This window comes from Grammomys surdaster, unplaced genomic scaffold, assembly GCF_004785775.1.
Source record: "Grammomys surdaster isolate TR1022 unplaced genomic scaffold, NIH_TR_1.0 125574, whole genome shotgun sequence".
NCBI classification, from domain to species: domain Eukaryota; kingdom Metazoa; phylum Chordata; class Mammalia; order Rodentia; family Muridae; genus Grammomys; species Grammomys surdaster.
This window is the reverse complement of record NW_021620421.1, coordinates 871,440-889,401: the sequence shown is the minus strand read 5'-3', so window position 1 is coordinate 889,401 and position 17,962 is coordinate 871,440. Positions and strand designations below refer to the sequence as shown.

The window sequence follows — 17,962 nt, the reverse complement described above, 5'->3', positions numbered from 1 at the left end:
TTACCAGAACTGTGCAATCAGAGAATCGTGAGGATGATAGCCTTGAAAGCGCTCCTGCTGATGTGAATACTCCAAATGATAAGAAGCAATGAATTGCGGTGGGGTATTTTGTCTGTTTTTCCTAAACCTTTACCTTTGATGCATTCTGCACAAGTTTTTCCTAGGTTTTTTTTTTTCTAGTAATGTTTCTTTGCAATTACTCTATTTGCCGTGGGATGGAGCGATTGCCCCGGTACAGGACTCCCTGACTTTATGCTTACCAGGGGTGTTATGTTTTCAATTAGTGACTAATATTTCCCAAGATAGCTCTTGTGTTCAATTGTATAATCAAACAGGAGCTTGGTTTGATTTGCCCTTTAATAGTACCACAAGGGCAAATGCAACCTGGTTGAGAGGAATTTGGCCTGCTTTCATCTCTAGAGGTAATGACAGCATTCCTGCTCAGCCTAGATGGGCCCCCTTTTGCAAGGGACGCAGGGATGCTATACCACCATAGATAGGATCGCACAAGGGGGGTGGGCAGTGAAGGATGCTTATACCTTTTCTCCCTATATAAAAACAGGCCATAATGATACCTTTGCAGGATATAATTGGACCTATCAGAATCCTACATAGGTTATATCAAGTAATCCCTATGATATTGGCTTTTGTGTGGCATAAATGGAAGCTGCACGGATATTTCACCTATGGCTATGTTAGTTCATGGGGGTATGGGTAATGCTAGTTTTAGTTCGAATGGTGGTAGTGTTTTTGAAAGCTCTGTAGAATTGTTGAGCCCAGGAGTTAATGTTTCGTTTGGGCCAACACCGGTTTGTGTGTGGCCTCCTTTTGTTTTTGTAGTGTTTAATGGTAGTTATAATAGTAGCTTTTTAAAACGTAGTAATAATAGTTGTTTTTATATGATGTGTTGGAATGCTTCTGTTTATCATTTTGCAATGGTTGCCCGCATGCCTAGATATGTCCCGTGGCCTGTGGAAGCCCCCTCCGCCATGACTTTATTTAGACCGAAGAGAGATTTTGGCATTACTGCAGCAGTCATTACAGCCATTACTGAGTCTGCTACTGCTGCTATAGCAGCTGCAGTTGCCTTGACGACAACAGTCCAGACCGAAGCCACTTTAAATAATTTGTCTGCAGGAGTTGCAGAGGCATTGGACATCCAGGGTAGCATTAACAGTCAGTTGAAAGCGGGCATTCTTTTACTTAATCAGAGAGTTGATTTAGTTCAGGAACAAGTAGATGTGCTTATGGAATTAGCTCAGGTGGGTTGTCAGTGGAAGTATACAGGGTTATGTGTCACCTCTATACCATTTCAGAATGCAAGCTGCACCAGTAATCTTTCCAAAGGTCTTTCTCAGTATCTTGTAGGGAATTGGTCCAGGGATTTGGACAAGCTGCTGAGAGACCTATGACATTCTATCGTCCATATCAATTCAACCCATGTAGACGCCTCCCTGGCTTCTGGATTGACCAGTTGGATATCTCATCTGAAGGAGTGGGCCGGAATTGGGGGGGGTTACCCTGTGCCTGCTCATCAGCTGCCTGGCGTTTTCGTGCATATGTAATATGACAGCTTGACATTCGGAGTCAGGCCTTGCTTTTACAAGCATTTGCAGCTGTGGAGATGGGGCAGTCTCCTCAAGTGTGGCTTGGCATGCTAGAGAAGTAGTCAGTGATGGGTAAGATTCCTTGGACATGTTACCAACCTAAGACAGGGACCAAACCAAAGCTGTTTGACTCCCAATGACGGGTAAGGAACATTGTCACAAGGGACAACCTAAGACAGGCATTCTCTCTGCCAATAAATAAATAAAAGGGGGAATTGTGGGAAGCGGGTGTGGCAGCCACTCCAAAATGGCGCCTGGGATGGTTGCTAAGTCTTATGACTAGCACCTGACTTCCTTACACACCCCTGAAGAGCCACGTCCGCAGGCTATACTGCACAGACTCGCTGTTACGCATTATCAGGTCATCTGACGAGCAACACACTGGACCTATTTAAAGTGCCTACGTGGTGTATCTGAATGGTGCAGGACAGGGATTTAAGGGCGGACAGGGAGAGGCTCGGAGGCTTGTTGTACATTGTTAAGGTTCCTGAATAAACTGCTTTGAGAAGAACTCTGCGTGGTGTCGCTCCTTTCTGCGGGTTGGATTGAGAAGCAACAGATCTTATTTAGTAGTAAACTGCTGAGATGACAATTACATCTGGTGAATAAAAGTTACTTTTACAGTGTAGACTACTGTGACTGTGGTTGTTTGTATGAGGATGGCCCCCATAGACTTTTATATTTGAATACTTGGTTCCCAGTTGGTAGAACTGTTTGGGAAGGATTAGGAGGTGTGGCCTTGTTGAAGATATGTCTATGGGTATGGATTTTCAGGTTTCAAAAGACATTTCCATGTGCTTTCTTCCTTCTGTTTGTGGATTTAAGATGTGAGCGCTCTCAGCTGCTCCTGCTAGCATGTCTTTGCTCCACCATCATGGACTCTACCCCTCTTAACCATAAGCCCAAATAAACATTTTCTTTTATGAGCTGCCTTGGTTATGTGTTTTATCATAGCAATGAAACGTAAGGCAACAACCATCTTGAATAGTTTAAAAATTCTGGCTAATAAAGAAAAAAGAGTAAAATAAGATCAACATACACATTTTATGGACAGTTAAAAATAGTATTAATTACTTTTCTGGTCATTATGAAACCATGGGTAACACAAGGTACTTTAGTTCATTTATTTTGGCTTGGAGTTTGAGAACATACAATTTATGGCAGGGAAACATGGCAGCAGGAGCAAGAAGTGGTTTTGTGTTCATAGTCAGGAAAAAAGAGAGATAAACACTGGAGGTCAGCTCACTTACTCTTTCCCCTGACCCTGACCCTGACCCTTTTGTTCATTGTAGAGCCCCATTCCAAGGGATAGTGCTACCCAGATTCAGTGGGTCTTCCCTCTCCAGTTAATCAGAAATAATCTCACACATACCCACACAGAGGTATGTTTCTTAGGTGCTTCCAAACCCAGTCAAGTTGACAATAAAGGTTACCCATCTCTAAAGTGTTGTTTGTAGATGAAAAAGCTTGAAGAGGTTTTGTTTTTGTTTTTGTTTTTTTTAATTTGGAAGAGCTACCCTGGAGGATGGAAATAATTTTATGGTTTGTTAAGGAAGATCAATTGAACACTAAAACTGTTGCCTGATGAATTCCTGGTAGTATAAAAAGAACATTACCTGACTGCCTAATTTTCATCATCAAGTAAAGGAGCCAACAGTCTGTGAAATATTGCTTGTTTGTATGGATCAAATGATAATCAAGAAGAGATCATCTCTCCTACTTCTTCCCCCTTAGAATGCTAAGTTAATCATGGTGTAGCATATGACATACTAGACGTCATTCATTCTGAACATTTTACATATAGTACATCTTTTAACCCTTAATAGAACCTCTGGTGGTCAATACTATTATTGTCTCAAAGTTAACAGATGAGCAAATTAAGACACTCAGGAAATAATAACTTGACTTTGGGTCATAGCCAAGATTTCAACCCAGGCAGCCTGCTTTAGAGTTTGGCTCTTAATACTTAGTTTTTTTCAGCTCTTAGATTTTTCTCTTAGTTGTTAGAGAACTGTTTCATAGAGGAGAGTCATAATCTGTGAATTAGAGTTCTGGAGAAAACTGAGCTGAACAAGACTGAAATGGCAGAAGGAAATGACTTCCAGAGTAGAAAAAACTGAGAAGGAACAGAAGAAGCCCCTAGGGTCTCATGAATAAATAACAATCAAAAGAGTCACCACAGAGTGTCTAAAGTCTAGAAACATCTAAAAACATAATGTAGAAAGAAAATAGAACAAAGCAAAAAAACTTTCAAGTAAACAAGTTATACAAGCAGATGGCACAAAGGGGATTAAAGCCCTTATTTTTATAATATCTAAAGTCTAAAGACAAGACAATCTAAGAGCTATAGGCCTCAAAGGTTTAAAACCTTGAGCAAATCAGAATACCTCATACGTGAATAATACATGAACAAGCTGCCATATGTAAACGATTAACCATGAAGCCACAGATCCCAAACTAGGTATCCTTTTCATTTCTATGACACAAAGCTGCTCCCTGGGCCTCACTGAATTCAGGACAGGCTGGCTGGGTGTTCTATAGAAACTGAGCATGCAGGCAAAGTTTTTAGTTTTTTGAGAACCCAGAGGTTTAATGTCCTCTATCCTACTCATCTCTGAGTATGTGCCCCTGCTAACCATTGTCCCTTGTAGGCAATCATCTTGTCTACACCACTTTTTTGCTTCTAGCAGAAAAGCACAGACTTGGCATTATGTATTGGCTTGCAATCCCACTGCTTGCCTAGCTTGCCTTGGAGCCTTAGTTTCCTGGCTTACAAGGCAGAGTAATAATTTCCATGCACAGGGCTGTTAAGGAGATCAAGAAAGTCATCTGAAGAGACTTGGCCACTGTGTGCTGGACATTAAAATGCTCATTATATTTTGATTTCCTGTACATAGAATTTGGCCTTTCCCAAGAGCCTGTTTTATTTCCTGCCTACATGTTCTACTTGGAGGGGCTTATACCCATTGTTTGGAAGTTGCATTCTCCTCAGTGAAAACGAGTAAAACAGCCTTAGCTGGCCCATTTTAACATCTAGGTGTTTCCCTAAACATCATCAAGTTCTAAAATAGATTCGCTTTTGCCTTTCTCCTAATTAGTTTCTGTCCTCCACTCATTCCCTCAATCCCAGTTGATCAACAGTTCTATCATTACTTTGTATAAGACTAATAAATAAAAAGCCTTTGGTGACATCCTTTAATTCCCACACTGCACACACCAGTGTTTGTAGATTCTGCTTTGAACACTATATTCTCCATTCCCACTGTGGGCTCTTTCGCCAAGAGCCCTCACTTCTCACCTGGAAACAGCCACAGTTGTTTAGTTGCCTTTCCTTCCTGTTGTCAGCTTCACAGAGGCTCCTTTCTAAGAATGAACTCATGCAGCACAGTTTCCCTCCCATAAGACTTCTGTGGTACAGCCTATAGGATGCAGATTTAAATTTGCTGGCTAGGCAACTCTCAGCTTACAGAATGTCTTTACCCACAAACAAAACAATTTGCCATTGTTGTTAGGTTTGTATCACATGCCACTACATCTTGATGCAGCAGTGCTACACTTACCTCTGTATATCCTGCCTGCACTCACTGTCTTCATTCACTGCCTATCAATTCTAGACAAGGCCTCAGTGGTTATTAACTGAATGGATCAGAAATAAAAAGTGAATAGAAGAAACAACTAAAGCATAGAAGAATTGATACATTTTAGAGAACGTGTCTGTGTGTGTGATATAAAGGAAAACAAAAAATAATTGGTAGACAAGAGAAAATGCAAGTAACGATTAGAAAGATAAAATGCCAAGAAAAAGAGAAACTGGGTTTCTGAATATGGATGGAATGATGCATTCCTGTTCCTGCTCTGATGAACATAAATAAATAAAGATACAAATATTCATTTTAGCATTCACAGAATTCAAAAGATTGTTCACTTTAAAATTCATTTCAAGGGCAAAAAGAAACAAATATTCTTTGAAGAGGAACTAATATTAAAACTAATATTAAAATAAAGAAACAGATTCAGAAAACAGAAGAAAATGCAATAGCTATCCTAAAAACAGAAAGCATAAATTTCTACATAAGACATAAAATCTCCAAAAAAGGTTAAAACAAAGTGAAAACCAACAATAATCTGTTTGCAAGAGAAAAAGCTCTAAAGTATTAGGGAGTCTAGGAAATGTTCTAAAGTCACTACACAAAAAAATTGTTATAGATTACCTAGAGAACAGAGAATGGAGAGATGGCTCAGCAATTAAGAGTGATGTGTGGTGCCTACTGTTCCTGCAAAAGACTTAAGCTTGGTTCTCAGCACCCATGATGGGCAGCTCACAACACGAGCACCATGGAGATCCAAATCCAACACCCTTTTCTGGCCTCCATGGGTACCACACATATACACACTCATTCTTTAATATTCATATTCTCTCTCTCTAATAAAAATAAATCTTAAAAAAGAAACAGAACCAGTTTTCATCCCAGAACTCAGGAGAAAGAGGCAGGCAGATGTCTGAGTTCAAAGACAACCTGGTAAACATGAAAGAAAAAGAAAGACCGAATGAAAGAAAGACAACAGGCATCTCTTTCAGTTTTACAAAAGTAAGTAAAAATTATACAACTAAAGAAGCAAACAAAAGAATTTCAAGAAACTTAAAAAAGGAAAGGAATTGCATTTTGTTTTGCTTTTTGTTTTTGAGACATGGTACTATTTATGTAGTGAAGGCTAATCTCATACTGGAAATAATCCTGCTTCCTCTCAGAGTGCTGGTTATTACAGGTACATGTCATTGTGCCCAGTTCTACGAGACAGCACCACTTTGACAGGATTCACTGGGAGCTGGAGGACTGCTGCCTCAGTTAGAAACTGGCTAAGGAACAGTTTGCTTTACAATAACCTTTTATATTTTAAAAAAGGGGGGCATGGTAGTACACACCTTAAATCCCAGCCCTTGGGAGGCAGAGGCAGGTGGATCTCTCACTTTGAGGCCAGCCTTGTCTACAAAGTGAGTTCTAGGACAACCAGTGCTACACAGATAAACCCTACCATGAAAACACAACAAAAAAGTTTTCCTTTTATTTTTTTAGGGTTTGTTTCTTTTTTCATACACAAAACTCAATTTTATTATTTATTGGTTATTTTTATTTACATTTCAAACGTTCTTCCCCTCCACAAACCCCCTATTCCATCTCCCCTCCCTGCTGCCTCTATGAGGGTGCTCCACCACCTACCCACTCATTCTCTAGCATTCCCCTATGCTGGGGCATCAAGCCTCCACAGGACCAAGAGACTCCCCTCCCATTGGTTCCAGATAAGGCAATCCTCTGCTACATATCCAGCTGGAGCCATGGGTCCCACTATGTGTACTATTTAGTTGGTAGTTTAGTCCCTGGGAGCGTTAGGGAGTCTGGTTGGTTGATAATGTTCTTCCTATGAGGTTGCAAACCCCTTCAGCTCCTTCAGTCCTTGCCCTAACTCCTCCATTGGGGTCCCTGTGCTCAGTCTGATAGTTGGCTACGTGCATCCACATCTGTATTGGTCAGGCTCTGGTAGAACCTCTCAGGAGACAGCTATATCAGGCTCCTGTTAGCAAGCGCTTGTTAGCGTCAGGATTAGTCTCTGGGTTTGGCGTCTGCAGATGGGATGGATCCTTAGGTGGGGCAGTCTCTGGGTGGCCTTTTCTTCACATTCTACTCCATTCTTTGTCCCTGTATTTCCTTTTGACAGGAGGAATTCTGGCTTATTATTTTTGAGGTGGGTGGGTAGCCCCATCCCTTAATCAGGGGCTGTGCCTATCCACTGGATATGGTGTATACAGGTTCTATCTTGCCTTTGTTGAGTATTTCGGCTAATATTCTCTCTGTTGGGTCCTAGGAAACTTGGTTCCCTGGCATCTGAGACTTTCTAGTCACTACCCCTAGTTCCACCCCCCGCCTCGTACTGCTACACACCTCCTTTCAAATTCCTGACCCTCTGTACTTCTCCCCCATCTCCTCTCTTATCTGAACCAGCCTCTCTTTTTCTCTCCCCCTCCTCTCTCCCTCCCAGATCCCTCTCTCCCTCTACTTCCAGAGATTATTTTCTTCCCTCTTCTGAGTAGAACTGTAGCCTTCACACTTTGGTGTGGTCTTCCTTCTTCTTGGGTTTCATATAGTCTGTGAGTTGTACTGTGGGTCTTCTGAGCTTTTTCTTGGCTAATATCCACTTATCAGTGAGTACATACCATGTGTGTTCTTTTGTGACTGAGTTACCTCACTCAGGATGATATTTTCTAGTTCCATCCATTTGCCTGCAAATTTCGTGAAGTCATTGTTTTTAATAGCTGAGTAGTACTCCATTGTGTAAATGAACCACATTTTCTGTACCCATTCCTCTGTTGTGGGACATCTGGGTTGTTTTTAGTCTCTGGATATTATAAATAAGGCTGCTATGAACATAGTGGAGTATGTGTCCTTGTTATATCTTGGAGCATCTTTTGGGTATATGCCCAGGAATGGTATAGCTGGGTCCTCAGGTAGAACTATTTCCAATTTTCTGAGGAATCACCAGACTGATTTCCAGAGTGGTCGTATCAGCTTGCAATCCCACCAGCAATGGAAGAGTGTTCCTCTTTTTTACACATCCTCACCAGCATCTGCTGTCATCTGCTTTTTTGATCTTAGCCATTCTGACTGGTGTGAACTGGAATCTCAGGGTCATTTTGATTTGCATTTCTCTGATAACTAAGTATGTTGAACATGTAAGTGCTTCTCAGCCATTCAATATTCCTCAGTGGAGAATTATCTGTTTAGCTCTGTACCCCACTTTTTAATAGGGTTATTTGGTTCTCTGGAGTCTAACTTCTTCAGTTCTTTACATATATATATTGGATATTAGCCCTCTATCAGATGTAGGGTTGGTAAAGATCTTTTCCCAATCTGTGGGTTGCCGCTTTGTCTTGCTGACAGTGTCTTTTGCCTTTCAGAAGCTTTTCAGTTTTATGAGATGCCATCTGTCAATTGTTGATCTGATAGTCAGCTATGGTGATACATCTGTAACTTTAATACATCTTAGACGCTAAGGCAGGAGAATTATACATTTAAGAGCAGCATGAGCTTTAAAGCAAAACTCTGACTCAAAGAAACAACCACAATAAAGTTTTTATTGTTGTTGTTGTTATTACTAATATTGTTTTGTCAAGACAGGGTTTCTTTTTTAATTAATTATTTTATTTATTTATCTTCCAGCTGTAGCCACTCTCCCAGTCCCCCCTCTCACAATTCCTTATCCCATTCCCCCTCCCCATTACCTGTGAGAGGGTGTTCTCCCTCTACCACCAATCCTAGGGATCCTCCTTCCCTGGGGCCTCAAGAGACAGGGTTTCTATGTATAGCCCCAGTTGTCCTGGATCTTACTCTGTAGATCAGGCTGGCCTCAAACTCAGAGATCTGCCTGTTTCTACCTGCCAAGTGCTGGGATTAAAAATGTGAATTACTGCCCAGTGAAAGATTAATATTTCAACTAGGAATATTTGTGAATAAACTAAAAGTGATTACTGGCAAATGTAATTACAAAAAAAAGATACGCATAAACTTGGGAAAATAGCACACAAAAAGAAACAAAAGTTTAAAGAAAGATACTTTCCATGCATTGTTAAGTGTAGATTAAAACCAACTGGTTTGTAAGCATGTATGCTGGCATTTGGAGGTGCAGACCAAAACTACATGAGACTTGTAGCCATGACACTATCACCACTACCACCACCCTACTATGAAAAAAAAAATGTGTAACAGTAATAAAAACTAAAAATGGCTATCACACCTCAGGCATTACAGACTTTGTACTGGATACAGCAAGAATTTTGTTAAAATATAGACATACTTCTTGTCCTTGGGAGAAGCATTCTTCTTACTTCATCATCTTCTCCAAGGTTCCGTTCACTTTCTGCAGCCCTGTGACATCTTTAAGGAGTCACTTGTTGCCTCTGTAGTTGCAATTCAGTCCTGTAAAAGAAGCATAATTCCATCACTTCACAAGAAAAGAAAGCACATTGTAGGAAGCCCACTTATCTAGCCTCATTAATCCTTTCTAATTCATTCTCAGAGCTCTGTACATATCCCAGGTACACAGAGCCAAGTGAGATCATCAAGGTGTACACAGTGATTTACAGCAACTTCAAGTGCTGCTGGAGCACTGATGTGAGCTCTGCCCACTTAAAGCTAAGACTGGAGCATACCAACACAGGTCAGTGAGCTCAGCCATCAAATCAAGATGATTCATTAAAATCTCTTCATCTCCCACTCTAGTTAAGCTTCAGGTAGTGTGACAACAATAATTAACTGATAAACATGTGGCCTTCAACTTCCAGGATGTATGACCTAAGGATGTGGTAATTTTTATGTTTTTCCTTTGAAGCCCCAGGCACATGTGCACAAACTCTCTCCTTCCCTCCCCCCCCCCCCCCCCCCATATTCTTCGGTTCTGGGCTAAGCAACTATTTTTCTTTACCCTTCTCTCTGATCCTTGCATCTACATCATCCCATTTTGCCCACGGGCAATGCTGGGCAAATGGTAATTTATGGTGAATGAATAAAACAAAGTCTTTTAAACCAAAACCACCATACTTTATGAGGTCTTAAAATTACTGAGAAAGGACTTAAAAATATAGTGCTCTGGAGTTCTATATTCCTTTACCAAAGCGTTCTTCTTGGTTAAAATGCCAATTAGCAGCAAAATAGACCCAAAGTGAGTATGCTAGTAGAAGGGCTTGAAATTTCAGATATTCACACCTTGCTACATTAACAGGACGGCGGGGCTATGAACGTCTATGAATATAAACAGGTTTGGCTCTCACAAACAAATCACTAACCAAAGTAGTTACAATTTATTACCAGCCTTCTTTTATCCTTAACATACACTTATGCCTTCCTCACTGCATTAACTCTGCACTAAGAGCTTCAGCTACATTAGCACATATAAACCTTACCGTGATCTTAGTATGTAAATTCTATTGTTCTAATTACCCAGATGATGACACAGAGAAATTCAGTAAATTATTCTATCCATGTGTACTATGCTGCTTTTCACAGGCAATCAAATTTAATTTTAATTTTCCAGTACAATGAAGACTCATCCCTATTTCACTTTTGTTTCCTTGGGGTTTTCCTAATTTATAATTTATTAAAAACCTAATTTATAATTCTCTAACTTTTTTATTTTAAAAAAATTATCTTATGAACAGAAGAAAAAGAAAATCTAGGGGCTAGAGAGATGGTTCAGTGGTTAAGAGCATTGCCAACTCTTGCAGAAGCCCTGGGTTCAGTTTCCAGTACCAACATGGCAGCTTACAGCCATCTACAGGTCCAGGTCTAAGGGATCTCCTCCTGTAGGTACCAGGCACATATGTGGTGCACAGACATACATGCAGGAAAATAAGACACTCACACATATAAAATAAAAGTAAGTATTTTTTTCTGAAAAGAACAAATATCTGATATTGTAAAATTCAGAAGCAATAATTATCACAAACTATTACATTCACTTACCTCTGTGATTTATTCTATTTATTTTTAGCTATTTTGTTGTTTACCAAATCACCTCTAACTTCGAAGTCACAAAATATGCAAGACATTTCTTTACTCTCCAGTTCAGTTTGCAGGGACACAATGCTAATAATGTGAAAAGCTAACAGCTTGATTCAGTACAGACCATCTGAATATTGTTTGTTTCATAGCTCTAGACTCTTAGCTTGGATGGTGTATTTTTGTTATAAGAAGCATCAGGTATACAAGACAACTAACATACACACATCTGAAAAAACAAGGACCCATAAATACAGACATACATGCTATAGGCCAGAAGCCATTGGCCTCATTCATGAAGAAAAGCTTCATGACTGACACACATCTATCTCTGTGTGAGAGGCTCTTCTCACCCTCAGCTCCACCGACAGAATGCATCCTTCAAAAACACAAAGCAGGTGGACAATGAAGGAATCAATGTGTTTAAGTTTTGCACAAAATGTGCTTGATTGAACTGAAAATATAATTTCTTATTTCCAACACCAATTCTACTGGTAGCAAGCATTCACAGTGGCTGCTGAGTAAAACAAACATTCCTACCTGTGGCATAGAAGGAGCCACCAAGAAAATGCAACTGCATTGCTTTCTATACATTTTCATAAAATCAAACTTTGCTGGATTCCTAAATAAGACAAAGCTGTTTTAAACAGGTTAAATAAAGACCAGACTACATTTTAAATACTACATTATTCATCTAAGGTAGAAGTTTTCCAAAGTTAATCAAATAAAAATGATAAATCAAAACTACATTCCTTAATTGTTATTATAGGAAGAAACCCACTTGGGACCATCTGGCTTTGAGATTAACCACCTACAGAGAGAAATGTCCCAATGGAGCAATGCTACAAAATCATTTGGATTCCAACAAGTCACAGGTAACTATGACAAGAAAGCCATTATTTGTGAGATCACAGAAAGACTATGATGTAATTTTTAATACACAAAATCTATATAATGTAGTACTCACCATGGACATGAATGGACAATTTAGTGGCATTTAAACTATCCACAGCATTGACCAATAATTATCTCTACCCATTCACAAAATATCTTCAGCAATTAAAAATAAAACCTTGTACTCATAAGCAGTTATTTCTAGCACCATCTCTAACCCCCAGAAATCATCAATTTGCTTAGTTTCCCTGAATTATTTCTTTCTTGTGTGTTGTTCTGAAACTCACTTTAGAATATGGTGTGAATTTTGGGTTCAACTTCAATGTTTTACATGAAGATACTTATTTGTCTCTACACCATTTATTGAACACATGATCTTTTCACTATTGTATGGTCTTAACAGCCTTTCCTTTTTCTTTTTTTTAATATATTTTTAATTGGATTTTTTATTTACATTTCAGATTACCTTTCCCTATTTCTCCCTCAACACCCAGGAACCCCCTATCCCATCTCCCTTCCTCTTGCTTCTATGAGGGTGTGCTCCCACCCACCCACTCCCACCTCCCTGCTCTCAAATTACCCCACACTGGGGCATCCAGCCTTCACGGGACCAAGGACTTCCTTTCCTACCTATGCCCAACAAGGCCATCCTCTCCTACATATACAGCTGGAGCCATTATCCCTTCATGGTAAAAGTCTTGGAAAGATCAGAAATTCAAGGCCCATACCTAAACATAGTAAAAGCAATATACAGCAAGCCAGTAGCCAACATCAAACTAAATGGACAGAAACTTGAGGCAATTCCACTAAAATCAGGGACTAGACAAGGCTGCCCACTCTCTCCCTACCTATTCAATATAATACTGGAAGTCCTAGCCAGAGCAATTAGACAACAAAAGGAAGTTAAAGGGATACAAATAGGAAAGGAAGAAGTCAAAATTTCACTATTTACATATAATATGATAGGATACTTAAGTGACCCGAAAACTTCCAACCAGAGAACTCCTAAACCTGATAAACAGCTTCAGCAAAGTAGCTGGATATAAAAATCAACTCAAACAAATCAGTAGCCTTCTTCTACTCGAAGGATAAACAGGCTCAGAAAGAAATTAGGAAAATGACACCCTTCACAATAGTCACAAATAATATAAAAGACCTTGGTGTGAATCTAACCAAGCAAGTGAAAGACCTGTATGACAAGAACTTCAAGTCTCTGAAGAAAGAAATCGAAGAAGATCTCAGAAGATGGAAAGATCTCCCATGCTCATGGATTGGCAGGATTAATATAGTAAAAATGGCCACCTTGCCAAAATCAATCTACAGATTCAATGCAATCCCATCAAAATTCCATCTCAATTCGTCATAGAGATAGAAAGAGCAATTTGTAAATTCATTTGGAATAACAAAAAAAAAAAAAACAGGATATTGAGAACTATTCTCAACAATAAAAGAACTTCTGGGGGAATCACCATCCCTGACCTCAAGCTGTACTACAGCACAATAGTGATAAAAAAAACTGCATGGTATTGGTACAGAGACAGGCAGGAAGATCAATGGAATAGAATTGAAGACTCAGAAATGAACCCACACACCTATGGTCAGTTTATCTTTGAGCTAAATCCGTCCAGTGGAAAAAGGACAGCATTTTCAACAAATGGTGCTTGTTCAACTAGAGGTCAGCATGTAAATGCAAATTGATCCATTCTTATCTCCTTGTACAAAGCTTAACACCCTTTTCAAAAATAATTGACAACACTTAGAAAGGTTCTTTTCCATATTCTCAATCTTATTCTACTTATCTATATGTATACCCTATGCCAGTACCATACTGTTTGAGTATTATATCTTTGTAGTGAATTTTGAAATTAAGACATGCAAGTCTTCCAACTTCACTTTTCAAGATTGGTATGACTAGCCAAGGTCCTCTGACATTCTGTATGAATGAATGGAATGTCAAGGTCACAGACCATCTTACACCACTGGCACTTCAATGTTGAACCATTTCTCTGTCCCCAAAGAAAAATTTTCTTTTCTGCAATTGTCCAGAATAAAATTAATAAAAAGAAGATCATTTCTAAAACAGACTTTTATTTCTCTGATTAATATGATAGCATGTATTAGATTTTTTAAAAGATTTACTTTATATTTGTGCAAAAATACGTGAATTTGTGTGTGTATGCACACATGTACATTGGATCCTCTGCAATTGGAGTTATAGGTTGTTGCAAGCTTCCTGATGCGGGTGCTAGGAACCAAACTCAGGTCTTCTGCAACAGCGCACACATGCTCTTAACCTCTAAGTTTTTTCTTCAACCTAAAGGCTCTTTAGAAAGTACTTTCGTAAAAATGTTGGCTGAGGTCTTTGAGAAAACAATCATTTGATATTATAGATATTCTTTGGGCTGGACACAATCTGTTTCTAGTTTTCACATCTAAAATTTAAACTGAAAGAGATATGATAACAAAGGAAAAAATAACTGTAGTGTTTTCTAAGACTAGCAACTTCCAGGAAATTTTATGGTCCCAAAAAGTACAAGTCATTTGAGACTAGAAGATTGAGTCTATGAAGCAAGGGATTGCTGTTGCACCTGTGTCTGCTGTCAATTTCTCAGAGGCTCCAGAACCATAAAGCCCTCCTGACACAGTAGGTGGAAAAGCTTTCTGTTTGGTCCTGCCTCCGGGGCAGCCACAGTCACCCTTCCTGCAACAGTGCTTTCACAAGATAACTTAATTGCACCTTGCCCTCTTCACTCCTCTACTCTAGCTGCACTCAGTTCACCTGAACTTAATGTCAAGACTTAGGAACAGGTGGGACACGAAGCTTTCTAGTTGGTGGTGGAACAGACAAAAAGATTTATTTATATTTATGCAAATATGTGTGTCTGTACATGTGTATGCACACATGGAGTTACAGGCTCTTGTGAGCTGCCTAAACTCTACAAGAAACAAGCCAGGGGCAGAGGTGGTACACTCTAGTCTGTCAGAGAGACAGCCTTGACTTCTCAAAACCCCTGCTCAGAATCTCTAATTTGAAGTAGCACAAAGTACCCAAGAAGGAGACAATTCAATTACTTCAATTACTTGAGTCTGTGCTTTTCATTTTCAGGAGTCAAGAAGAGGGTTTATTTCACTTCTGCTGGAAAGGTAGACAAGGGCTGCCCAGCAAGGGTTGACTAAAGCAGAAGGGGCACTCAGGGACACTTGCCGCAGGGCTGGCTAGGGAATAACTCCAGTATTGTGACAACTGCTGTGATTAGACTCCATGCACCATCTTCTCCATTGGATTGTAACTGGAATAGTCTTTTAAAACTTAGCCCTTCCTTTCTTCTTCTTCTTCCTTTGCTTTTTCTCTTTTCTTTATTGTAAGTGGAGTTGCTCACTGATTTGAAGGCTGATATTTGGTGTTTAATAGCTGAATTGCTGATATGGCCATCTGCAACTTCAGTTTTGTTCTCTGCTTTCTTTAATGGCCCTTGTTGTGTCTGAAAGCCAACCGTTTATTGCAAGTCAAATGCCAGGTTTGCATGTCTCACCATACAGGAAAAGAGAAGCAGATGGCACAATGAGGTTTGTGAAACAGCTACAAACTGATAAACCTCAATTTTAAAGTAGCCAGTACCTGAACACATGGTCAGCCAACATGAGAATACATAGACTATGTGGTAAGTATGCAGTGGAACACTACTTAGCAATAAAAAATAATATTTACTTGATGTATCACAGATTGAATGTAAAATCTTATTGAACAAATGAATCTTAGACATAAAGAATGTAGGTTTATAGAATTTTAGGGAAAACAAGTAATCTCTGATGGTAAAAATAATTATAAAAGAGATTGCATCTGAATGACAATGGAGTATAAAAGCTCTTTTTAAGTTGACATGGACATTTTGTATGAGAGCTTGGAATGCTGATTACCCTTCTCAAAACTGCAGCTAAAATCTGCATGCTTCCAGGAGGTAGTGGTACACGGCTTTGATCCCAGCAGAGGGAGAGACAAGTGGATCTCTGTGCATTCAAGGCTAGTCTGGTATACAGAGTGAGTTCCAGGACAGCCAGAACTACATTGAAAAACCTTGTTTGTTTGTTTGTTTGTTTGTTTGTTTTTTAAATCTGCATGTTTTATCTCTATAAATTACACCTCAATTATTAAAACATTAAAAGTTCAAAGGCCCTTTTTTAAAAAATGACACAAAGGCAGTTTTGCATCATTACCATGCAGTTAATGTTCTGAGGTAGAGGTAAGATGTTTGAAAACTGTGTATTCTTCTATCTATAAGGCCAGTAGGGTGGCTTGATGGATGAAAGCATTTGCCACCAAACCCAACAACTTGAGGTTAATTCCCAGGACTCATATGCTACAAGGTAAGAACTGACTACTGAAAGCTGACTGCTGACCTCCACATGCATGCTATTGCATGTATACACACACACACACACACTAAATGTAATTAAAATTAAAATACATGGAGCTATAGAGTTGGATCAGTAGTTAAGAGTGTTTGCTGTTATTGAAAAAGACCAGGGTTCAATTCCCAGCACCCACATGGAGGCTCACCACCTCCTGAGGCACCTGGCCATGCATGTGATACATAGACATACATGAGAGGCAAAACACTCATATACATATAATAATAACAATAAATCTAAAAAATACACATATATCTTTAAGTGAAAGTGATGTATCTTTTTAGAGTTGTACGGAAGTTTATCTTTAATTTACAGTGTGTGTGTCTGTGTGTGTGTGTGTTCTATGCATGAGTGTATACTTGCAGAGGCCAGGGGTTAACAAACATCAGGTTTTTCTCTTCTATCACTTCCCACTTCATTTTTGAGACAGTTTCTCTTACTGAACCCAAGACTCAACTGTTTCATCTAGACTGGCCAGACAGACCTCCAGGTGTCCACTTGCCCCAACACCACCTCTAGCACTGAAGTTACAGATAAGCACAACGGCACTCAGCTTTTATATGAATCCTGTGGGTCTATAAATGTAGGTTTTCGTTATTGTGCAGTCACTATACCCACTGAGCCATCTCCCCAGCTGTGGTGGGTTGAATATACTTGGCCCAGGGAGTGGCACTATTAGGAGGTTTGGCCTTGTTGGAGTAGTTATGGCTTTGTTGGAGGAAGTGTGTCACTTTGGGGGTGGGCTTTGAGATCCTTCTTCTAGCTGCCTGGAAGCCAGTCTTCCCCTGGCTGCCTTCTGATCAAGATTTGGAACTCTTAGCTCCCTCTCTAGCACCACGTTTGCCTGGATGCCACAGACTGAACCTCTGAACCTTTCAAGCCAGCCCCAATTAAATGTTGTTCTTTATAAGAGTTGCCTTGGGCTGGAGAGATGGCTCAGTGGTTAAGAGCACTGACTGCTCTTCCAGAGGTCCTGGGTTCAGTTCCCAGCAACCACATGGTGGCTCACAACCATCTGTAATGAGATTTGATGCCCTCTTCTGGTGTGTCTGAAGACAGCTACAGTGTTCTCATAAATAAAATAAATAAATCTTTAAAAAAAAAAAAAAAGAGTTGCCTTGGTCATAGTATCTCTTCACAGCAATGGAAACCCTAAGACACCAGTCTTCACTTAATAAATTCTAACTTAATTACATGGACATTTCTTTCAAGTTTCTCTAACTCTAAACACCCCTCCATGTCAAATATTTTAGGTATGTTGAAAATATAAAGTACATTATCAGGGATAGACATATGTAAAAATAAAGCAGATTATAAAGCCATATTTATTGCACATGGCAAACTGGAAGATACAGAAGTATATTTGAGACTATAGAAGAGTACTCTTTGATAGTCAATCACCAACTAGCTTTAGGAACATTTAGATATCTAGATAGGTAAAAGCACATCTTCAGGTGTTTCCAAAAGCAAGTTTTTTTTTTTTTTTTTTTTTTTTTTTTTTTT

The 17,962-nt window shown here is 39.4% G+C and overlaps 1 protein-coding gene across 6 annotated transcripts in view; it reads right to left on the bottom strand.

The window, feature by feature from the left end:
• Positions 1–17,962, bottom strand: part of Zhx3 (zinc fingers and homeoboxes 3) — a 115,188-nt gene that overhangs the window by 62,822 nt on the left and 34,404 nt on the right. For all 6 annotated transcript variants that reach the window (XR_003713866.1, XR_003713868.1, XR_003713864.1 and 3 more), the window contains one exon: positions 9,456–9,577. The gene's annotated coding sequence lies outside the window, so the exon portion shown is untranslated. Of the gene's footprint in view, positions 1–9,455; positions 9,578–17,962 lie in introns of those variants that run through there.